Genomic DNA, 24,763 nt, shown 5'->3' with positions numbered 1-24,763 from the left:
AAGGTGGACAGGAGCCAGATCATGAAGTCTTATGGACCATGATGAGAAAGTCTGGATTTGATTAATTATTGGGGAAGCAATTGTGAGAAATTAAACACAAGAGTGATACTGTCTCACTCAGATTCTAAAAATGTGGCATGGAAAGATGGGGAATGCATTTCAGGAGTTTAGGAATATTAGCAGGAAAGCAGTTAGGAGGTTATTGTGGTCCATCAGGTGGAGAGAGAGGAGACGCAGAGAATAGACCTATCACAGAGGGGGGAGCAGCAGGATTTGGGGGTGGGTGGGATGTCCAGGATGCAGCACTAGGGAGTTCCTGGCTTAGTCTTTGGTTTCTGGTAAATAACTTTAAAATGTGCCAGGTATGGTGGCACGCGCCTTTACTCCCAGCACTCAGGAGCCAGAGGCAGGCTGCTCTCTGTAAGTTCCAGGGCAGCCCAGCCAGGGCTATATAGTGAGAGGCTATTTAAAAAAAAAAAAGAAAGGAAGGAAGAAAGAAAAGAAAGAGGAAGAAAAAGAAATTGATGTCTCATTTGCTAAAACAGAGATGGGACAGACAGTGTGGATGTAGGGGTCAATCGGGTTGGGGGGTGTGAGGGTTAATCTCAATTGTCTACTTGATGGAACTATAAGATAGGAGGTTAGTAAAGGATACTTCTGGATATGTCTGCATCTCCAGAGGTGACCAAAATGGAAGACAGTGACTGATGGGGACAGGATCTCCCTGAATTTGGCAGCACTATCCAATAGACTGGGGCCCCAGTGAAACAAGAGCAGAAAGAAAGAAAGAAAGAAAGAAAGAAAGAAAGAAAGAAAGAAAGAAAGAAAGAAAGAAAGAAAGAAAGAAAGAAAGAAAGAAAAAGAAAACGAAATCGACCAGTGTGTGCCCGTCGGCTCTTCCTGAGCAAATGTGTCATTGCTGCTTGTCCTTACCCGGGGACACCAGACTCCAGCTTCTTCAGCCTTTCAGCATACACTCACATCAGCCACTCTTCAGGGAGCCTCCAGCCTTCAGCTTCAGGCTGGAGCCACATCACTGGTCCTTGTTCCATGACTTCCAGTCTTTTGGACCGATAAGCTACCAGGTTCCTTCTCTGGCTCTCAAGCATGCAGATGGCCATTGTTGAATTATCCAGCCTCCAGTCTAAAAAACCCAGATATACACATATATCCATTCTGTTGGTTTTGTCCCCCCCGAGACACTTAACATAAGGGGTGGGTGTGGTGTGGCACATGTCTGATGTGAATGCCTACCAGACACCTATGAGGCATGGCTGAACAGGCAGCCAGATATATGGTGTGGAAGCCAGGGGTAGAGCTCTAAATTTACGAGACATCCAGCATAAAGGGTATTTAAAGCTGTGGGACAAGATGAGATCACCAAGACAGGGAATAGATAAAGACAAGAAAATGGTTTGATTCTGAACTTTGGGGATGCCAAGATTTAGAAGTCAATTAAAAGAAGACAGTCTAATAAAAGGAAATTCATTATGCCAATAAACAACCAAGTTTGGGAAAGAAGGAACCTGACCTCAGGCACGATTAGGACGCTAGGTCTACATTGCCATCACGGCTATGTCTGTCTTTCTCCCCGACTCTGGGTTCTTGTTCACTCCCTCCCCATCAATCTTTTAGCCCAACCTATTTTTATCTGTGGTCTTTACTTTAGAATTTTTTTTTCCATTTGAAGGAAACATAGCCACAGGCAGCTCTGAATTCCATGTGAACAACGCAAGAGAGAAGTCAGTCTTTTCTCCACCTGAGTTTGAAACGTCCTAAGGAAGACTCCTGATTTGTCTTAGGATGATCTATGGAACCAATCCCAGGCCAAGAGAACAGTGTAGAGGAATTGATTGGCCAAGGCTGGTCACGTACACCATGGGGGCATCTAGCTTGAACCTTTTCTGCATCAGCAGTTGCTGATGGAATCACCGAGTTAGAACTCCTTTCAGTTTGAGTCTTCCTTCCTAATCATAAATGCATGTGACTGTCCATACCTGCAAGTACAGTGTGACATGGCAGCTTTGTATCTTCTAAATGTAAATAAATCATTTGCTCTTATCTGAAGTTGAGATTGATGCATTCAACACTTCCACCCTGTCACTAAGTCTTCATAAGAAACACACAGGCTCATTTGGAGCACTTTTATTGGGCACTAACCCCTCTCAGGTAACTCTTTCATCATGCTTAGTTACCCCCAAAGCCCAATTGCTTAAAGCAATCACACTGGGGATTAGACTTCAGCATACAAGCTATGACAGGACACCAACATTCAAGCCATAGCAATCTTCATAGTTGCTCCACAAAAGGGCAGTCTCAAGGATTCCCAAAGCCGTTCCTGCAACACCACCATCGCAATCTGCAGTTTCCGAGACAATGGAGTTTTCATGCTCTAGTGTTTTGCTCTTTCATAAACTTCACTCGAGAATCCAGGGTCGTCAGCAGAAGTATCCTACTGCCCAGAACTTTGAAAGGAGCACAGGTCAAACCTCTATTCACTGAAAAGTTAAAGGCGGTAGCATCAATAGGACCGTTAGGTTGTTTCTCATGGTTGGCTTGGTGTTCATCATGACACAATTACGTGTGTGATGCCTCCAGGGGCTGGGTTTGGAGGTTTTGTTCATTTTGTTGATGCAGTTTCTCTTGTTTTTCCTTTTGTTTTTTAGATAGCACATTTACACTGTCTCTGTTTAAGAAATTGTCCGTATAGTGGAATCACAATGAAGAATAGGAACCTACTCAGAATGAGGTCAACAAGGTAATTACAGAGTGAGTTTCTGTGCTGCTCTTCTTGCAGGCACAGAGAGTGTGATGCTGTGTGTCCTTGTAAGAAAATGTATCAGGCCTGGGGATCTGGATGGAAGAGGAAAGCCCAAAAGTGGGCTTAGGTGGGCAGAACCACAGCTGGGCGATTTCCTTACTCTACACTCGTCCCCAGACTTAATGGATCAGATCTCTGGATACTGAAAGAGTTGGAGGAGTGTGGATCCCCTAAGAAGTGTTGCCTTTTTAGTATATGCTTCTACTTCCTTCTCTGGAGTGTGTGTGTGTGGGGGGGGGGGGGAATCCAAGCAACACATCTTTCTTGCAGCAGCTGAGGAATAGACGAACTAGGCACAACCAGAGTAGGCTCCACAGCTGTCTCTGTAAGTAGGAGATAACCGAGGTGATGACCCAATGCGATTTTCACAGGTCTCTCCCGCAGGATAACACACAACCTTGGGTTGCTTTAGGGGACTCTAGGGACTTGGAAAAAGAGGGGAGGGAAGTATGCAAATGCTAAATGCTATAACCAGGCTGTGGGACAGAATGATAAAAAGTAATTCCATGTATGCAAGATAGACAGAACTAACAACTAGACAGGCACTAATGCCGAGGTCCCTACACAGGTGGCAGGGCCTTATCTTTGGGAGAAAAGTAAAGTACCACTGCAGTGTCGATACCTGTGTTTTATATCATATGGGAAGTGTGCTGCAATAGCCATAGTTTTTGAATTAGTGAGTTTATTAAGTATATAGCAAGCCAAACTAGAAGAATAAATAGTAAGTGATGGATGGATGGATGGGTGGATGGATGGGTGGGTGGATGGATGGATGAATGAAAAATATCATCAAATTGGGAGCTTAAAAATAGCTCACTGAAATTGACTGGGGAAGCCCCTTGGACAGAGCAGAGAGTCCCTTTGGGTGAGGCTTCCAAGTTAAAGAGCAAATAGCAACATCTAGAGGGAGATAGAATCATCAAATGGGCCGCTCACAAAATCGAGTAGAAGCCTACTGGGAAAGTGGGGGCAGTTAGCTAAAGTGTTTGACTGAGCCCTTTTATATGGTTGAACTTCTTACAGCTGACCATAAGTCTTCACCATGCTCTGGTTCCCGACTAGGGATGCAACGTGAGTTTCATACTCCTCCTGCCACACCTCACTCCCACAATGGACTGTATCCTTGAACTGTCATCCAAATGAACCTTTGCCTCTTTGAGTTGCTTTTGTCTGGCATAGCATCTCAACAAGGAGAAAAGTAACCAACAGAGCCACCACAGAAGGCAGCCTTACACCATGGTGACTAGCATCCTTGACTCCATTTATGAGCGTCATAATCTTGAGAAGGTCGCTTGACCTCCCTGGGCTGCAGCTTCTTCTGTAAACTAAGAGAGTGATGTCCACTTTAGAGAACTGCTGATAGAATTAAGCTGTAACACACTCAGCACAGTGTCTGGGACACAGAAGATACTAAAAACATGATAGACTGTGATCATAAAAACAAGCCGCAGCCAGTTTAATCAAGGAAAAGACCTAACCAAGAAAAAAAAAAAAAAAAAACCCGTATCAGTCAGATTAGCATTGAAGGAAAATTGATTTCTAATCCCATACAGTTGGTTTTGAGCTCCTTCAATCCTTCTTGCTCCAGGCCAAGATTAGTCCCAGCATCCTGAGCCGAACTGAGTCTAGGGGAGAAAGAGCAAGTGGCCCCAGCTAGGGATGAAGGGCTGCAGAGGCTGGGAACCCTGATGGGTTGCAGGATCACACGTGGGGAGGGGTGGACTGTTCTTGATTTTATCTATGAAGACACTTCCTAAAAAGACAGATTCCATTTCAAAGTAAGGACTTTCTAATAGTAAGAATTACTTTAAATACAGAGCAGCTGGCATCAGAAAGGGGCATGCTGCCTTTTCTAGAAGTGGCCTAGCATAGGATGGATCCAGAGCTATGACAAGAGAAGCCCCTCGTGGGGAGACCAGACTGGCTGACCTGCAAGGCACTCTCAAAGGGGGAAACGGCAAGGTATCACGCTCCATTGGAATTCTGCTGGATTCTGAACATAAAGCGAAGTCTCCAGCAGCGTCTCAGGAAGGGAACCCAGTCGGGTAGGCTCTGGTGTCTTGAGAGAATTGCCTTTCCTAGGGGTTAATAGAGATGGCAGCCCTTCAGCAGCAGTGTTGGCACTGAGAGTGGGGTGAGGGGTGACAGGAGAGGAGAAAATGGGAAAATAGGTGCAACATGGTATAGCTGCAATTAGCCTGCACTGTCTATTTTCATAAAATAGACAGCACACTTGAGAGCTGAAAGGTAATCATGTAAGGTATCAGAGCCTGACTATAAATAGTCAAACTCCAGGTCTTATAGCTGTGCCCTGGTGAGAGGGACTGGCAGAGAGGTGCCTGTTGGAGGCCTGGGAGTCATGACCACCCTCTCTCCCTCATCCTTATTAATGCCAGTTCCTGGGGCAGCAGAACATCTTGAATTTATGCCCCCATCCACTATAATTGCTATGCTCATCACAGGAGATCTTGCTGTAAGAACAACTCCACTAGACCAGGCTGCTGCATCCACCCAGTGGTTAGAATAAAAATGTGTAATCACGGGTTCTGTACCAGAGCTGCTTGCAGATGGCCCTCTGGCATTGCCCTCATTCAAGGAATTGTTTTTCTAGGGTGCCTTCCCAGTAGCTGCTCCCAGCTTCCTCAGGTAACTCAGGCAGTTCAGCTCTGCCTGTGTTCCCAGGGGGCTGGAGGAGGGACTGGACCGACTGGGTTTGCACACAGAAGCTTGGGAACCTCCAAATGCCTGCCTCCTTGGAAACAGGCCCGTCAGCTATGACATCTGGGAGCGGAAGCTCAAGCCAAGGATCTCCTCCATGGGCCTCTTTGCCCAGGCTTAGAGGCTTCCTCACCCACCTGAGTACATCTGTGTGCAAACACACGTGTGGGCTTCGGCAAGGTGCATCTCGCAGGGATGATGCCTGATTATCTGTCAAATGATCTGAATGTTTCAACAAACAGGGTTCATCTTGGAATATGGCTTTTTGCCACCGTAATTTCTTGAGCTGATACTCAATGACTAACTCCTTTGAGGTGGGAGACTTATAGGCAATTTTACCTTCAAAGAAGAAAAATACTGGGAAACGTGTTTATGGGGCAAAATTTTCCATAAAGCCATTCTGATCAGGCTATTTATTTTTGCTGTGGATATTTCAGGCTTTGGGCCCAGGGACACAGCCTGTGCCCCCATGCCCCCACCCATTGCAGCCCCAGTTATAGGCCAGCAGGCAAGACTCCTGCAGGCAGGCCTGACTACCACCCCCCCCATTGGACTCTGTAACCTACAAGCCCCACTCCACTCACCAAATCCACCCATCCCCTGAGACTGCAACTGCTACCTGAGACACAGACTCCGCCAACTCCGATTGGACCAAGAGATTCCTGAGACACAAACACTTCCAGTGCTGATTGGACCAAGTGTGGCTCCCTGAGACACAGACACTGTTTGCACCAATTGGAGGAAGAGATGGGTAGATGCCAGTGAAAGAGTACATTCAACAACAAAAAGAGCAATATGGCACCACTAGAACCTAGTGGTTCTACTACAGCAAGACCTGAACATCCCAACGTAGAAGAAGCAGAAGAAAATGACCTTAGAAATGACTATGAAGATGATAGAGGCCTTTAAAGAGGAAATGCTGTGGACATTTCAGAAATTTAATGTAAAGCTGTGGCTTGCTCTTTTACTAAGTAAGATGGGTGAAGAGGTCCAAACCTTATTCCCGAATCCCATTCCACCCCGTACTCTATTCATTCCCAGCCTACAGCAGAAGCTGGTACATTCATTTATTGGTGACTTGCCCTCTCCCTGAGCCTCAGCCCATGGACCACTTCTAATGTCAGTTTTTCTGGTTCCTGCAAACCCTGAGCTATCTGAATAAGATGAAGTGGGGCTTATGCAAGATCTGGGTCATGCCCACCTATCCCTCACTTTCCTGGGCATTTATTTTCATGGCTTTATAAAGAGGGAAATACCCTGGGAATCTAGCCTAGTTTCCCTGCATTTGACTCATCTTCCAGGAAAAACCCATAGGCTCTGGAGCAGAAAACCAGGCCCAATCCAGGCTCCATCCTTTAGTAACAATAATTAACCTTGGCCAAATCACTTAATTTTCATTCACTCGTCCATGGAATTACAGTATCTAGCCTGGCTCCTGACACAGAATAGACGCTTAGTAGTGATTTCCTTACCATATTAATGTTGCACTCAAATTCTTCTACCTCCGTTTCTATCACTCTTCTAGACTGAGCAGATCCCAGGTGGGGGCCTTGACTTGTAGATACCAGGGTCTAGCTCAGTGCTGGAGTCACAGTCAGTGCCTGCCACACAGTATCTCAACTCATCAGTAGCTTGTACATTCTAAAATTTGAATCAGCCAGTCAACACATATTTATCATATGCCTTTCATGGGGCAGGATAGCCTATTCGCATACATTGTTAGACAAGATCCAGTGCCACATTGGGGGAGAGAGAATTGCAGGCTGGGAACACAGCATGGTGACAGACGGGAAGGGGGCGGTGAGTCTGGGGTGTGGTGGAAGGCTGTCAAGGGGGGTACGGTGGCACAGTGACATAGAGACGGAAGACGACTTTGAAGTCAACTCCAAAAGCAACAGGAAGCCACTGCAGGGTCATAGAGTAGACCTAAACCAGACAACAGAGTAAGAATTCTAGACATAGTAGGAAGAGTGGCTGGAGATGTCCTGGGATCTGAGGCCAGGAGACCGGTGACACAGGAGAGGATGGATGCCGAAGTTGGGAGAGAGACTGAGGTAAAGGCAGGGTTTATGGCTCCAGGCTACTCCTCGGGTAAAGGTGACTTACAGCCAATCTTGTGACTCAATGTGACTTACAACTAATCTTGCCTACCCAGAGGAGGGTGACACTTCTACTTAGGAAGAACAGGCAGAGGAGCAGGGGCTATGCTGTCAAGGATTCACCCTTGGACACCCTGGAGTGAGGGCTGAGGGCATTGAGGTGTTGTCGCAGGTAGCTGGAAGGGTTGTTTGAGGCAGAGCCACAGGGAACAATGAAAGAGTGGTTGCTTAGCCTGGTGTTGCCCCTCTGAAAGAGGTGGGCACGTCAGGGCTTCAAGGGGAGATGAGCAAAGTAGGGCTCTGAGCTCTAGTCTTGCTGGGTAATGTTCACAAAGTGCAGTTGTTAGTAAACAATGTTGGAAAACACCACACCACAAAGCTCATCATTTCCCAATAGCAGCCAGGGAAGGCCAATGGAACTCATGAGAGGTCAGGGCAGGCACCCCTGTAGCTTCCTTCAGACTAACTGAAGTGTTGCATGGGGCCAGGGGTGGTGTTTCCATCTCAGCACCAGGGTGTGCTAGGGAATACCTGTCCAGATACCACTTGGCCTTAGACTGGGGGAGAGCCTGGGTAAGACGGGAGGCTGGGATGGGGGAGGAAAAGGAAGATGTGTAGGGTTGAAGTAATCTCCCTTTTCTTCTTCTTCCCCACAGCACATGAGGCAGGAAAGCCAAGGCTTTCTGTCAACTGTGAAAGCTTCAGCAGCAACGGAGATGTCAGCTCAGGAGCCAAACTGCCATCTCTGTTTTAATTGGAACCTGCTCTGTGAAAGTTGGGGTAGAGATATGAGAGAGAGAGAGAGAGAGAGAGAGAGAGAGAGAGAGAGAGAGAGAGAGAGAGAGAGAGAATGAGAATAAATTAGCACCAAAGGATGAAAGAGATGGAGTGAGAAAAAGAAACAGAAAGAGGGAGCGATCTGAGACAGAAAGAGTGATTCCCCCACCCCACCCCCCAGTTGGTGAGTCAGAAACTAGCCCTGGGATAGCAGAGACCACCGGGGACAGGGTAGCCCTTCCACGTAGGTGCACAGGCTGTGGCAGGTGGGAAGAGAGGGAGGGGATCTGAACTGCATTCATTCTCTCTTCCTTATCATTTATTAAAAAAGTAAAAACAAAATCCTTTTTCATTTTTCCTCCGGTGCCCTGACTACCCGTCAAGCCCACAGAGTTCTGGATGCTTCGGGGCCAGCTCAGCCCAAGGAAAGCCAGGGCACAGATCTATCTAATAAAGGCTAATCCCCTGCAGGCACCTCGGCTTTGCAGGTAACCTAGAGAGCAGTGGGCGAGGCCCTTCCCACCTCCACCCTGCCTGGGCCCCAATAATCCTGAGCTCTCAGGAGAAATGCAGGACTGTGCCCAGGCAGTGCCTGAGAAGAGAGATTTAGAAGAAGCAACAAAAATTTACAAAAACGAAAACTAGCTGTGTGTGTGTGTGTGTGTGTGTGTGTGTGTGTGTGTGTGTGTGTGTATGTGTGTGTGTGTGTGTGTGTGTGTTTACATGTCCATAAGCACACAAGAGAAAAAGAAGAGATTATAGACCAGAGTTTATGCGAGGAAGGCTGAAGAGGACAGAGGACATAAAGAACAAGAGGCAGAGGTGGTGTGCGTGTGTGTGTGTGTGTGTGTGTGTGTGTGTGTGTGTGTGTGTGTGTACAAGCACAGGTGCAAGGTTACCATTGGAATATATTTAAAACTTGTTATTTGTGACTATTCTTCAAAATACTCATAGATTTGTTAAAATGGAGCTTAAATACAGCTTTGAGAAATCAACAAATTGAACCATTATTTTACCGATGTAAAACCCAAGGCACAGTGCTCAGGGCAGCTAAGAACCTGTATTACAGTTGCAGAATGTGGAGGTAAAGACTAGTTTTCTTCTCTTTGCCCTGATGTTTTGTAAAATGATTCCTGGGTTTGGTCACCTTTGCAAATGTTTCCTTGGGTAATCTTTACAATAGCCTCAAGAGGTAGATATTACTATTTTACCCCCAAAAATAATAAAATAAAATAAAATAAAATAAAATAAAAACCCTACGTATTTACACAGCAGATGAATGGCAACCTGACCCAAGTTGTCTGTTTTTGTTTGTTTGCTTGTGCCTGAGGCAGTCTTGCTATGTAGCCCAGGGTGGACTTGAACTCCCTGTGCAGTCAAGGTTTGCGCAAGTGTATGTCTGTACCTCATGCATTTAGGAGCCCTTGGAGGTCAGAAGAGATGCTGGATCCCCTGGAACTGGAGCTATAGACGATTGTGAGACACCACGTGAGTACCAGTAATGGAACCTGGGTCCTCTGCAATGTGGTAAGTGCTCTTAACCTCTGAGCCATCTCTTCAACCCTTCTAGTGCTTATTTTTAACCACTCTTGCTGAGCTACCTCTCAATAATAAATTAATAAAAGAATGAACAAAGTCTACGCAATAATTTCTATCAAAAGGTGAAACATGACATTCTCCTTCCAGTACATCAAATCCCTCAACGATAAAAGCAAAGAGACCATCTTGCAGCTCTCCTGAGACCTCACTTGTCTGAGCTTGAATCACAGGTTCTCACTAACGTCCAGCTAAGGGGCTGGTCCTGGTATGGCTTCTCCATTGTACTGTTGGCAAGTTGTCCTTTATCCAGAGTTAGTTGCCTGCATGCCTCCACTGATGACCACGGATTAGCATCCATGATGCAGCAGGCAGACCCTGTCCTAGGCACTGGGCAGGATGCTCATCAAAGTGAGCTAGCAGGTACTCTTTCTTTGGAGATCTCATAGAACTCAGACAAGTGCACAAATAACTGTTCCCCAAGAAATGTACTGAGAGAGTGCCAAGGCAGGACCCAGCTCTGGGATGGGGTCCCAGGAGGACTTCAGGCGAGGAGTGAGCATGGAGTTGGATGTGAAGGAGTCAATGTATTTTTGACTATGCAGAAATGGGAAGGACAGAAAACAGCGTTCCCAGAATCAAAAAGAAGGAAGGAAAAATGTACAGGGAATCTCTTCCAGATACACAGGGCTAAAGACTATTGGTTTCCACTTTCTCCCAGATGAGCAGCCATCCAGTTTCAGTTCTCCCCAGCAGGCCATTGCGGTGGGCTGAGGGTGCTGGCACTCTACTACGTGAACACGGACTGTTTCGTCTGTATACTTCCGGTGAGCCTCACGACCACCTTATGTAATAAGCACAATCATTTTCCTCATTTGGCAGATGAGATAGAAGTCACTAAGGTTAAACAGCTTATCAAAGACACACAGGCAGGAAGGAACGCCACTGGGGCTTGACCCAGACTGCCTCACAACAAAGCCCATCCCACAAGGGACAACTGGGCCCTTTTACCAGCTGAGTGGTCTATGGAGACTGGCTTAGGGGGACTGCTTAGTCTGTTCCCCACCGAGGAACTAAAGATTGTGTTAAGGAAGGGGCACAGGCTGCCCACCGGGTTGGAAAAACCAGGGTCCAGCACCCAGGCAGGGAGCCGTGAAATCTGTCTGTGTGCTAATAACACTTGGTTCCTAAAAGTTTCCAGGGACTTAAGAATGCTTGTTCCATCATTCCAAAGTGCTTAAGGTGCAGACCATCTGTGGAGCTCTAGCGATACATACAGATACACCAATCAGCACCAAGACTGTGCTCTTTCCAAAGCAGTGTTCCAAATCTCAGCACTCTATGAAGATCAATGGAGTCTTCCCCCTTCCTCCTTCCAAGTCTTCTCCCTCCTCTCAGCCACCCCTTGTCTTTCCTCTTCCTCCCTTCCTTCCTCGTTTTCTGTGGCTTCCCTCTCATTGTAAGCTCCCAGGAAGCCACTAAAGGTCCCAGCAGCCTTTACTTTATTCTTTTTTATCACGTTTATTTAGTGTGTGTGTGTGTGTGTGTGTGTGTGTGTGTGTGTGTGTGTGTGTGCGCGCGCGCGCGCGCACATGCACATTCAAGGAGGAAGGTCAGGGAAAATTTGCAGAATTTGCTTCTTCTACCATGTATGTTCCAGGAACTGAACTCAGATTCACAGTCTTGTTGGCAAGCACCTTTAGCCGCTCAGCCAGCTTGCTAGTCCCTCAGTAGCATTCAAGGGGGAAAATTTAGCAACTGGGGATTTCAAAACCGAGTGTAGAACTGAACCGACAGACTCAGGATTCCCACCACCCACACACTTGAGGTTTTGTTTCCCCTGTATCTTGTTGAATTCAAAGACCAGAGCAGGTCTGGGGGGCGGGGAGGAGTAGACGCGGGTGGTGGAGGCACCGGGATTTAGAATAAATGGTCAACTCATGTTCGGCCATGTGAGTCGTTGCACGTGTTTGAGCCATTCACGCGTCTGCCAGAGACAGGATCTAGGGCAAGACGTAGCAGAGCTGACTCATCCCAGCTCGAGCGAGCGTTCCTGTGAGGGAAACCGCTTGTCTTGAGGCCCAGCTGCCTCAACCTGGCACCTGCAGCCTGGCGCAGCTCCCCGATCGCTGCACTCAGCAATAGCAGCCGCAGTGGCAGCAGCACCCAGGCCCTTCAAGCGGCTGCCCCTCCCACTCGCTGCCACCTGGGCACCTGCAGCCCTGTGATGCAGTCACTTCCTTCCAAAGCAGCCAGCTTCCCAACAGAGCTGCCTTGATGAAATCTGGGAGCTATTTTGAAATTTCCCTTTTTGAAAAAAAAAAAAAAAAAGTCCGAACTGATTAGTTGATAATTACATGTTGGAACATCTGCTCTGATTTGTTTTATTCTTTCTATTTTGGAAAATTGGAATACACTGAAGTTTTTGCCTTCTGGAGTTGCCGGCCTGGCACTTGGAGCGTGAGCAGCCCTCCTGCTCTGGAGCACCTGGCTCGGCCCGTAGCCCAGCAGCTCCCAGGGAAAAAAAGCACAACTCTGCTGCCTGAAAGAACAGGATGGCACTTTGGGGGCTCTCCACCCCACTACAGCCTGGGAAAGGTTGAGCCTCCATTTGTCTCACCTGCCTTCAAAGTTTGGAGGCTCTGGGAGCGCCCAGACTCGGGTAGAACTGGCAGCCAGATTGCAGTAGGTGTGTAGACCAGCCTAGAGACTCAGAGCCCACCCTCCATCAGCCATCCATTGTGTGGTGGCCAGTTTCCTTCTGGCAGTTGCCTAGAAGCTGCCTGTCCCCTGAGGGAAGAGGCACTTCCCATCATCCAGCACAGGCTTGCTATTGTTGAGATATTACTGGGGCCTGAGTAGGTTTGCTCGTGTCAGAATGCTAGCATCTCAAACCATTCCACCTCTGCACTTCTTGCTGCTGCCATTGGGGAGTGACTGCTCAGAGCCCCGAGGTGTTGCTGACAGAGCTGAGGACTTGCATGCCTGTTGTCATCATTCTACCCAATTACTGTTTCTGAAATGCTTAGGCGGTTCTGGGGGCTTGATGTGAGGGAAGGAGGAGGGCCAGCCAAGTGAGTTGGATCTAGACTCCACCCTCCAGGGCTCCTGCGGCTGCCGAACTTCAGTCCCCTGCCTCCTACTGCAAGTAAAATGACCTCAAAGATCCAAGACACATGGGAGGTTATGTCTCTCACTTTTGACTTCGGTGGCTCTCTAGCACCTTTATATTTAAATCCAGACTCTTTGATTTGGTATGCAGGGTTCTCCCACACGGGAACCCAGCTTCCCTGGCCAGCTCCATCCCCCTCAGCTTCCACTCCATCACAGACTCCGGGCTCCCCCCATCCTGCATGAACTGTCGTTCTTTTGGCCTTCCCTATCTTTTCTTGTCCATTCTCCTCTTACAAATGCTGTTCCCAGGGCTAGAGAGATGGCTCGGCGGGTACAGTGCTCGCTGCCCATACATGAAGACCCCAGTGTACATGCCCAGGGCCCATGTAAAAACCCTGGTATGTGTGAATCTGTAATCCCTGCACTGAAGGCAGACACAGGTGGATCCTAGAGGCTCTTGGACTGGCCAAGTCTTCTCAAAACAGTGAGCTCCAAGTTCAGTGAGCTATTTCAAAAGACAAGGTAGAGAAATGTAGAGGAAGATATCCCAACATCAGCCCCTGGCCTCCACACGCATCAGCATGGACGGCGGCACATGTGCACCAAAGTGCATCTCTCTCTACCCCCACTTTCTTTTTCTTGGTCACATTTCTGTCCTCTTCCCTTCTCCTCTTCATTAGAAAATTTCTTGTTTGTTGCAAGTCTCTGCTTAGATGGAAATTTCTCCAGCCATCCTTCCCTAACCCTCCCAAACTTCTATAAGTTAGGTGTTCTCCCCATGTGCCCCTGCAGCATTCTGAACTCTGCCCAGTAGCTTCACTGACACTAGCTCGTCACCTACCCACTCTCTCGCCCCAGTTGAAAGCCCACAGAAGGACAGGTACCTCCGTTTGCTTATAATGCTGTCTCAGGCAGCTAGCGCAGTTGCATGGAGCACCTAACATATGGCGGTGGTCTATAAATGCTGGAGAAGTAGAAGACTGCAGAAATGAATGGACAGATGGAGAATCGCTCAACTTATTAGGGAGATGGCATTTGCACAAATAATACAATATTGGGAAGTGTCATGCTGTGTGGATCAGACAGGATAGGCTATATTACGCTGCAGTAACAATCAGCTCCCAAATCCCAGGCAGCAGCTTATAAAAAACAAAGGTTTCTTTCTCACTCCTGCCACACAGCTCTCAGGGGACTGCAGAAATAATCGACTCTACAACAACCTTATGTAAGAACTGCAGCCTGAGGGAGGCTCCCTCTCTGGGCTTCCGCCATTGTTATGGCAGGAGAATGAGGGCACAATAAACCCTCTACTTGCTCTTAACGGGTCCACTGTGAAGTGACACAAATCATCTCTGTTTTAATTTTAATGCTCCAAGCAAAGTCACATGACCCTGATAAACTACCAAGGGGGTGGGGAAATACAGTCTGGCTGTTTGTCCAGAGGAATGCTGGAGATGTCTGCTGACCAGCACTAATGCTCTTCATAGGAAATCTGGGAAGAGAGCATGCTTCCAAATAAAAGTGTGAAGAAAGGCTTTAAGAATAGAGACAGATGGCTTAGTGGTTAAGAGGCTTGCTGTTCCTCCAGAGGATCCAGGTTCAACTCCCAGCTCATAACTGACTGTAACTCCAGTCCCTGGGGATCTACTAAAAGCATGTGGTACATAGACATACATACAGGCAAAATATCACACACATAAAATAATAAAAATATAATAAAAATAAATCTTTTAAAAAAAAGTGACATTCGACGTGGACCTTGGAGGAGGATTACAGTTTAAGCCTTTGAGTTCTGGGCTGAGCTACAAGCAAAGGCTCCCTGTGCCCAACATCATTCAGATAAATAAAGCAAGGTCCCATCTCATAGGGAGTTTGTGCTCCAGCAGGAGAGATGCATCCTGAATGTGTACAAATATTCATAAAATATGCATGACTGTGATGTGCCCCATAAAAAGCAGAGCAAAATAAGAGAAATGGCCCCCATTTGGAAGCGACAGGCTGTGCTTCTTAGAGATGGGTGAGATTTCAAGGTGGGGGGGGCGACTTAGGATCAAGGTGGGACTGAAAATCATGGCAGAAGAATCAAGGTGGGGAGAGCCACGAGAATCATCATCACAGAGCAAAGTAAAACAGAAGGTCCACGAAGGCTGGCCTGTGTCCCTGATGTCGGGGCAGTAGGCCAATGGGACGGGATGGGAAACTCCTAGAACTGGGCCCTTCCAGAAACAAGGGTAAAGGCAGGTCTTTGTCTTTTTTTTTTTTTTCACGGAAGTCCCCTCAGAAGTTTCAGGGGCCTAGGGAGATGTCTCAATCAGTAAAGCACTTGCCGTTGCAAGCATAAGGACTCAGGTTCAATCCCCAGCAGCCACAGAGAATCTAGACACTGCTTTACATACTGATAATTTCAGTAATGGGGAGGTGGGTGCCTGGGGCTTGCTGGACAGTCATTTTAGCTGAATCAGTGAGCTACAGGTTCAGTAAGGGTCCTAGCACAAAAAACAAGAGATATTGAGACCATGATTGGAAAAAGCACGGGGAAAAATAGCCAAACTAGTGGAAACATATGAACTGTGAACCAATAGCTGAGGAGCCCCCATGGAACTAGACCAGGCCCTCTGGATAAGTGAGACAGTTAATGAGCTTGAACTGTTTAGGGGGCTCCCAGGCAGTGGGACCAGGGCCTGTCCTTGGTGTATGAGCTGGCTTTTTGGAACCTAGGGCCTATGCTGAGACACTTTGCTCAGACTTTGTGCAGGGAGGAGGGGACTAGACCTGCCTCAACTGAATCTACCAGGCTGAGCTGAATCCCCAGGGGAGACCTTACCTTGGAGGAGGAGGTGGAAATGGGGAGTGGATTAGGGGGGAAGGCTGGGGGTGGGAGGAGGGAGGACAGGGAAATCTGTGGCTGATATGTAAAATTAAATTAATTGTAAAATAAAAAAAAGGTGGAAAAATCATCAAGGAAAGCACCAAGTATCAACCTCTGGCTCTACTCATACCAAACATATGAACTAACTCTCTCTCTCTCTCTCTCTCTCTCTCTCTCTCTCTCTCTCTCTGCCTTCGAAGTCACCATTATAGGGCAGTCATCTTTACAGGGTCTCTGGGAGGCACCTCTGTGAGCTTTACAATTTACAAAGCACCTCCACGTTTCCCTCAGGATGAGCCTCCTTCTTCTTGCTGCCCTTACCCACGGATTTGCAGTCTTGGTAGACACTTCCTCCCCTTCAGTAAGCAGACCCTACCAGAGGAGGCATGAAAACCTCCTATTCTGAAAGGAAGTCCAATCGGAGGTACCTCCCACTCCATCTGGAGGCATCTTACTGCTCCCCCTGGGATTCAAGGCCATCATTTGCAAGGACACAGGAACGGGCTGGGTTAGGCCCGACCTCTGTTTTTCCTGGACCCATGTGCCTCTCTTGTCAACCTTATTTTATTCCTTGTATGACTTGGTCATTTTTCAGATCAATCCAGTCTCAAAATAATATGTCAACCCAGGGCATTGTGGTGAGGACAGCACCAGTGAGGAAGACGGCGGTGATGATTATTGGTTTCCGTTTTGTCAGGTTTTATTTTGTTCTGTTTTGTTTTAGTTCCAATTGCTGCTGCCGAGGACTTATTTCCTGAAGCCAGCTTCCTGCCTCTCACTCACTTCGCACTTTGACTCATTTATTTTTCCTATTTCCCCAAAGACCTTTTGACACTTTGAAAAGTGTTTTACTTAGATACAATCCCGCTCTCTTACCTTGTGTTTCTTCCATTTCTCCCTTCTCACTTTTTATTAATAAGTCATAAAGAAAGTGTTTCCAGGCAAACATCACTCACGGAGTAATAAAACCCAGGGCAGAGGACAGAGCTATACTGAGAAGGAGAGGCTGGGGAGTGGCTGTTTCCTGGTCTCAGAGTGGCAGGGGAGCCTTTACCTGACAATACGCTTTGCACAGGTGTGCATGAAGCCAATAAAAACAAAAAGCACTATGCCATGTGGCTTTACGGGGCCACCAGGGCCCCCTTACCACCAGCCGAGAGACATAGCCGTTTGGGAGGGGTCAGGGGTATGCTTGCAACATGCTTGCATGGTTGTGTGCCTAGAAACCACAGGCACCGTGGACGACAGAGCTGGAAGGTAGCAATGTGAAACCTCTGTTCTGGCTTCTACAGATGAGGTTGCTGAACTGAGTGAGGAGGATGACTCAGCCCAGACCAGTCTGTTACAAGCAGGGTCTTGAGCATAACCTATGTCGAGAGCTTTCTCCACAGATTCCAGTTGTCCTCTATGGCATGACGTGATGACCCCAAGAACTGAACTCTTACGGTTTGACTCCACTGTGATGGAGTGGTCCTTTGGTCCTTGCGGTGATGGTTTGGGGAATTCAGCTTAGAAGGAGGTTCTTAGTTCATTGGGCCATGCCCTTGCAGGGGACTTCAGACACGTGAATCTTTCTCTTTCTTTGCTGCTGGTTCAAGAAGTAATCAATGGCTTGCTCCCACATACATGGTCCCACCGTGGCCGTCTACCAGGAGGTGATACAGCCGAGAATGGAGACAACATGCTCTTGAACCTCCCAAACTGAGTTAAATCAGCCTCTCCCAATTCACACATAGCCTGTGTCAGGTGATTCGTTACCAAGATGAAAAGCTCATTGACATGCCACCCCAAGTCATCTTCTGGCTGTCCCTGCCATCCTGAGCTGTCATATGTTCCACAGGCAAGATTCTGTTGACCTCAGCCCCTTGCTCTCCTTGACTCCAGACGCACATAACAATTTGTGAGTCTTTTCTCCCTCAATGGCACATGGACACTTGGGCTCTTTACCTCTTCTACAGTTCACACTGTTAGGATTTCCCTGGTGACTAAACAATTAAAAAAACCAACCAACCAACCAACCAACCAAACAAACAAACAAAAAACCTCTGTTGTTTTTTTTTAACTGTTCTCTTTCCCTTAGCCACCACACTCTACATTGAACCCTTCTCAAGGCTTCCTTCCTATTTCTTGAAATGGTCCTACATTCCCACAAAAGACATTTTCCTACAACTCAAACCAGATCACATTCAGCTTACGTCTAAAAGCTAATGACCCCATGACCCCATGAGAAGGTAGCTAAGACCTGGAGGGGAGACACTAGAGACTGAGAAGAAAATGACCTTGGGCCAAATCTAGGCCAAATCAACCTAACTTGATGAATGAATGAATGAATGAATGAATGAATGAATGAATGGTGGGAACATGAAAAGCTGAGCAGTGCAATGGAAAGAACATAGACTTGCCAGTGTTTCTCAGCTCTACCACACACTGACACTTTAGGCAAACATGAGATCATGAGTCTTAGGACTGCTTCATTTAGACAGGAGATTGTCACCAGAACCCATGAGAGACAGAATAGAACGAACTATTCAAAATACCAAGCAGTCACCAGGTGTAGTGGTGCCCACCTGTAACCCTATCCCTCTGCAGGCTGAAGCTGGAAGACTGAGAGTTCAAGGCTAGCCTTAGCTACATAGCAAGACCCTGTCTCAAGATGGATGAATGAATGAATGAATGAATGAATCAATCAATCAATCAAATGATAAGCAAAGAAAAACTACTATGTGGTAATTCTACCAAGAGTATGGGGACATTCAATACCCGATACAGTGAAAAGTGAGTTCCATGAAAACCACTTGTCTATGGATCTGAGGCTTCTTGTGTACAGAATAACAGTGTGGGACCTAAATATCTGAAATACCTTCCAATGCAGACTTTTGGTGTCTGAGGCTCCACAGGACCTCAGGAAGACTTGCTTTTAAGTTGTTGCAATTCCTGGTCTGATCATCTCTGATAAGGAGGAAGAGCATAGTTGAGGGTCTGTTCTTTCCATCTTCCCACCATGTATTATGTGAATTTTGATCCATCAACCTAGGTGGTTCGTTTTTCTATAAAATGTAATTAAGGAGCCAAAGGGGCCTTATTATGTAAAAAAGAGACTTAATTATCCCGAAGGACTGGCTCTGGTCCACATTCATCAAAGGGCCCAGGAGCCTCAAATCAAAGCCTGGAGCTAGTTTCTGTGGCCAGCTCCTTGTTTGTTTCCAAAGTGGTATGTTCAAAGAGACTAAAACTCTCAGGCCACAGTCTGGAAGAACTCTGGAAGGCCTCAGCCCCGTTCTCTAGGATCTGTCCAGTTACGTCTTGGGGATAAAAAGCCAATGTAAACTGGGAAGATCCTCAGAAGAGTTGAGTTTCCTCCCTCCCCTGTGAGAGGTTTGAGCTTTGGGATTTGAGATGGAAAATGAAAAAACAGCAGGGGTTGCTCTGGGGATTCCAAAATTGGGGCTGTAAACCCCTGGGCATTTGAATGAAAACAAAATAAAACAACAACAAAAAAACCCAAACAAGTGCATAGCTGTAAGCAATTCAAGATGAAAAACAGTGTGGCAGCACGACAGCTTGGAATTCTACAAGTTACTGCTATTTGTGAGCACCGTGTTATCCATGGTGATGACCGCTGCTTCCTGCTCAATCTTCTATGTGTTCCTGTTGTTCACAGAAGACTCTTCATTTTGGCAGTGGGCAAAGTCCTCATAGTTGACTCAACACAGACTTTCCCAGCTTCCTTTTCATGGCCCTGAACTATGGGTAAATCTGAATGCTTCATATTCTCTAATATATTGATTAATTTCCTCATCACTGCCACCAAATACAAGAGAACGAACATAAGGCAGGAAGGATTTTTGGCTCACAGTTCAGGGGATACTGTCCATCATGGTAAGAAGCAGAGGGGAAGATATTCTATACTGCAGGAGACAGACATGTCTTTGAAGAATTACATATGAGTATGAAAAGTACCATATGCAGTATTGCCTGGAAATACAATGACGTGAGTCACAAGGACAATTGAAAACCTAGTTGTTTGGGCTGAGAAAAAGCTTATTTAGTAAAGTGCTTGCATGTCTCGCATGAGGACCTAAGTGCGAGCCTCAGGACTCAAGTTAAAAAAGAAAAAAGCTTGTAATTCCAGTGCTGGGGAGGCAGAGACACGTGTGTGTGTGTGTGTGTGTGTGTGTGTGTGTGTGTGTGTGTGTGTGTGTGTGTGTATGTGTATGTGTGTATGAGTGGGTGTACGTACATCAGATAACAACTCTCAGGTTCTTTTCTGCTACCATGTGCAATCCTGGGATCAAACTCAGGTTGCCAGGCCTGTGTGCAAGCATCTCTATCAACTGAACCACCTCACCAGCTCTTGTAGCTATATTTTTAAACGGTCAAATGAAATTGGTTAATTCATTTTAAAACTAAAAGGTACTTAACTCAGTAAATACAAACATTTACCATTCCAGAGCCACACATGGTGGCTGAAGTTATTTTTCGTTGGCACAGATGCAGCAAAGGAGGTCTATGGAGTGGGACGACGTCATAGTGCCTGGTTGAATGGGTCTCATTTGGTGGAGGGAAGAAGTTCTCCCCAATCAGAGGGGAAAGTCCTGGAGAAAGCAGAGAGGAAGGAGGCCTGCTGTGCCCATAGATGCCTAAGGAAGCAAGCACGTGAGGAGTGCCGTGGGCAGAGTGGCAAAGGGAAGTTGGGAAGGGCGGCTTCGTGTTCTTCCACAGAACCCGAAGGCCCCACAAAGCCCACATTGGGGTTTAGAAAGACAGTCTTCGCAAGTCGGTGGCGAATGAGTGGGGGTGAAGAACATGGAGTGCCGAGTTGGAGGGGCAATGACGGAAGCCGTCGGTGCTCACCAGTCTCCTGCAGGGCACACTCACCAGCTGCAGTGGCAGAACTGGGAAACCACCAAGGACTTCAAACCGTTGAAGTCAGTGGCAGAGTAAGGAGAGGATGCAGACAAGGACTCGGATTCTCCTCGGAGAATGGTGGAGCCACTCCACGTAAGGAGAGTAATCGCCCACCTTGAGGAGACACCTGGAAACACATTTAGATGGTATTGTGAGGGAGAAAGGCATGGATTAATCCTGAGGCGGAGGCTACTGTGACAGCAGCTGGCTTATAGAGAGGCTAGAGCTCCAGTCTTAGCCTGTGTGTGTATGTTGACCTCTTTACTGCACTTGCAACAGCCCCTGCTTAGACTTCAGTGATTTAGAAAATGGGAAATTTAGTCTGTCTGACGCCACCTTCTATCACCCCTCCCCTAAACACAATCCTTTGGCTTTGGTTAAATAATCAACTAATGTATTAAGTCAACATAGCGTCATATGCATACCTCAGATTTTTACTCTTTAATCATAGTAGTGTTTTTCACTATATTCCCTCTCATAATCTGGGTTCAAACCAGTGACATCCCTCACCTAGATTATTGCCATAACCTCCTCTGCCCCACCCCCATGCTTATGCCTTTAATTCTGTATGGCCTGTTCTCCATACAATCATAAGCAATGTTTGACTAAAAAGAAAACCGAATACTAATCCTCTGTGTAAGCCCTCATCAGGCTCCCACCGCAGAGAAAAATCCATTGCTTCTGTCTTGTTATTTCTATTTATTAGTTCATTTGCTTATTTGTTTATTTATTTTAGTTAGCATACCGAATAACAGATTCACATCTAAGCATCTTCTGGTGCACATGGGGATAATTTTACCTTTTCTTTTCTATTTGTATCCCTTTTATTTCATTCTCTTGCCTTATAGCTCTAAAACTTCAATCTGTATTAAATTGGAGTGGAGACTTTGAATACCCTGTGTTGCTACTGATTGTAGAGAAAATGATTTTTGTTTTTTCTCATTCCAGTATAATGTCATAGTTAACCTTTATAGTGCTGCGTTGTGTTCCTCCTAGTCTTAGTTCTTTTTTCAATCAAAACTTGATTATGAAGAACTTGCAAATGAAGACTATCACATACAAAAATTAACCAGACCCAAAGTCTATATATCTCAAAGAATTTCTGCAGTATGAAAAGTAGAGACTCTGAAAGGGTAGATACTAGGGGTAAGGAAGGCCCAGATGCAGGTAATGAACCAGAGTCATGTATGAGGACATAAAACTAATTGTTTTTCTAGTTCTAACTCTGTCATGGAGTTTCTGCTTTGGGGTGATGAGTAAGTACATAAAAATGTATTCAACCATGAAAGTGTAAAACCTAACGTGAACCCCACCAGCTTCAGAATGGCTATTCTCACTGCATTCTTCGTTCTTTGGAGCTTTCTCATGAAGGGATGTGAACTTTGTAAAAAGCTCTTTCTGTGTCTGTTGAGATGACCTGGTTATTTCTTTCTTGAGTGTACTTATCGCTATGCTATATTTTAATTTATTGAGATTCATATGTCAGACCGTTCCTGAATCCCTGGAATGAAACTAACTTGTTGTCTTGAATTTAGCTTGCACAGATTTTATTGAGATGTTTTGCCTCTCTGCTCAATAGGGAAATTCATAGTGGTTGCTGTGTCCTTAACAGGGTTGGTATCAAAGCAATGCAGTCACCACGTAGGTTAGTTCAATAGTTCTTTCTCTTGAAGGCAGCTTGGGGAGCATTGGTGGTAGCATTTGGTTAGAGTTAGAATGTATCTATGAATCTGTCTGGTTCTGCGTTTTTCTCCGTGGAAGAGTTTTTATTGCTGCTCCAATTTCATTGCTTGTTAGGGATCTATTTAAGTTCTTCGTGTCTTCTCGATTTAATTTTGGTAGGTCGTATGTATTTAGGAATCTAGCCATTTCTTCTAGACTTCCTGTTTATATATATATGATTTCAAAGTATTCCCTACGGGTCCTCTGTATTTCATAGGAATCTGTGGTTACTGATACCTTTTCATCTCCAATTTTGTTAATCTGGGTCTTCCCTTTCTTTTGGTTAGTTGGGCTTGGGATTGCCTGTTTTAAGTCTTTGTTTGATGGTTTCTATGTATTGTTCTTTTGGGCTCCATTTCCTGTAAGCTCTGATGGCTGTAAACGTCCCACTTCAACTCACCTTTGCTGTATCCCAAAGGTCCTGGTAAATTGTGCTTCCCTCTTCACTTGACTCGAGGGATGCTTTAGCACCCTCCCTGATTCCCACCATCAACGACCCAATGGTTATTGAAGACTGTTTAATTCAGCATCTATATAGTTATGCAGTTTCTCTTGTTGTTGATTTCTAGTTTCGTTTCACTACAAACTGATCAGATATAAGAAATCATCTTGATTCTTTTCTGCTACTTTTGAGGCGTAAAATGTGATCTATTTCGGGGAAAGTTTCATTGACTTCTAAGAATGTATATTTCTAAGGTGTCAGGTGAAATATTCTGTTAAGTCTATTTGATTGGAAGTAGAGATTAATTCTGAAGTCTGTTGTATTTTTTAAATTTTTTCTTTTTTTAATTAAAATTTTTCAATTATTTTACATACCAACCAGTTTCCCCTCCCTCCTCTCTTCCTATTCCCTCTCCCCACCTCTCATCTATTCCTCCCCAATCCACTCCTCCTCTGTTCAGAAAGGGCCAGGCCTCCCATGGGAGTCAAAAAGCCTGTCATATCATGTTGAGGAAGGGCCAAGCTCCTCCCCCTGCATCAAACCTGGGAGAGACATCCTTGCTTAGGGAATAGGTTCCAAAAAGCCAGCTCATGTGCCAGGGGCAGGTCCTGATCCCACTGCTAGGGGCCCAAAAATAGACCAAGCTACACAACTGTCATCCACACGTGAGGGCCTAGGTCGGTCCATGTAGGCTCCCCAGCTTTCGGTCCAGAGTCTGAGAGCTTCCATTAGCTCAGGTCAGCTGTCTCTGTGGGTTTCCCTGTCATGACCTTGACCTCCCTTGCTCGTACAATCCCTCCTCCCTCTTGCCAACTAGATGCCAGAGCTCAGCCCAGTACCTAGCTGTGGATCTCTGCATCTGCTTTCATCAGTGACTGGATGAAGGCTCTCGTTTGACAGGGCAGTCACCAATCTGATTACAGGAGAAGGCCAGTTTAGGCACCCTCTCCACTATTGCTAGGAGTCTTAGCTGGGATCCTCCTTGTGGATTCCTGCGAGTTTTCCTGGCATCAAGTTTCTCCCTAACTCCAAAATAGCCTCCTCTATCAAGCTATCTGTTTCATTACTCTTTCCCTCCATCTCGCCCCCAACTCGACCAACCCGATCCCTCATGCTCCCATCCCCCAATCCCCTCCTTCTACATCCCTCCTCCTCTCCCCCAGTTTACTCAGGAGATCTCATCTATTTCCCCTTCCCAGTGCCATCCATACATCCCTCTTTGGGTCCTCCTTGTTACCTAGCTTCTCTGAGGCTGTGGATTGTAGCCTGATTATCATTTGCTTTATGTCTAATATCCACTTATGAGTGAGTGCATACCATGTTTGTCTTTCTGGGTCTGGGTTACCTCACTAAGGATGATTTTTTTTCTAGTTCCATCCATTTACCTGCAAATTTCATAATGTCATTTTTTTAACCACTGAGTAATACTCCATTGTGTAAATGTACCACATTTTCTTTATACATTTTTCAATCTGTTGTATTTTTGTCTGAATGATCTAGCTACTGCTGAGAGTTGGATATTCAAGTGACCTACGTTACTATACCTGTACCTACATATTCCTTTATGTCCTGTAATGTCTGTTCTGTAAATTTGGGAAGGGTAATCTGACTCCTATTGGTTCAACTATTGCTTGCTCTTCTCGTTTACATTGATTTATTTTATTTATTAACACTGTTGTGTGAAATCTGTGTTTGAGGGTGGGTCCATGTGTGCCATGGCAGGTACATGTATGTGGAGACCTCGAACTCAGAGATCA

General features: G+C 46.1%; 1 protein-coding gene across 16 annotated transcripts in view; it reads right to left on the bottom strand.

Annotated features, from left to right (window-relative positions):
* LOC128123226 (NXPE family member 4) overlaps positions 1-24,763 on the bottom strand; it is a 236,310-nt gene that overhangs the window by 169,797 nt on the left and 41,750 nt on the right. Inside the window, exon 2 of one of the 16 annotated variants that reach the window (XM_052759469.1) lies at positions 934-1,144. The exons of the other annotated variants lie outside the window; for them this stretch is intronic. The gene's annotated coding sequence lies outside the window, so the exon portion shown is untranslated. The remainder of the gene's footprint in view (positions 1-933; positions 1,145-24,763) is intronic. 16 annotated transcript variants of the gene reach the window in all.

The sequence above is a fragment of the Peromyscus californicus genome, unplaced genomic scaffold (assembly GCF_007827085.1).
Source record: "Peromyscus californicus insignis strain IS unplaced genomic scaffold, ASM782708v3 Scaffold_11__1_contigs__length_118956290, whole genome shotgun sequence".
In the NCBI taxonomy this organism is placed as follows: domain Eukaryota; kingdom Metazoa; phylum Chordata; class Mammalia; order Rodentia; family Cricetidae; genus Peromyscus; species Peromyscus californicus.
The sequence above is the reverse complement of the archived record's forward strand: the minus strand, read 5'-3'. Positions and strand labels throughout refer to the sequence as shown.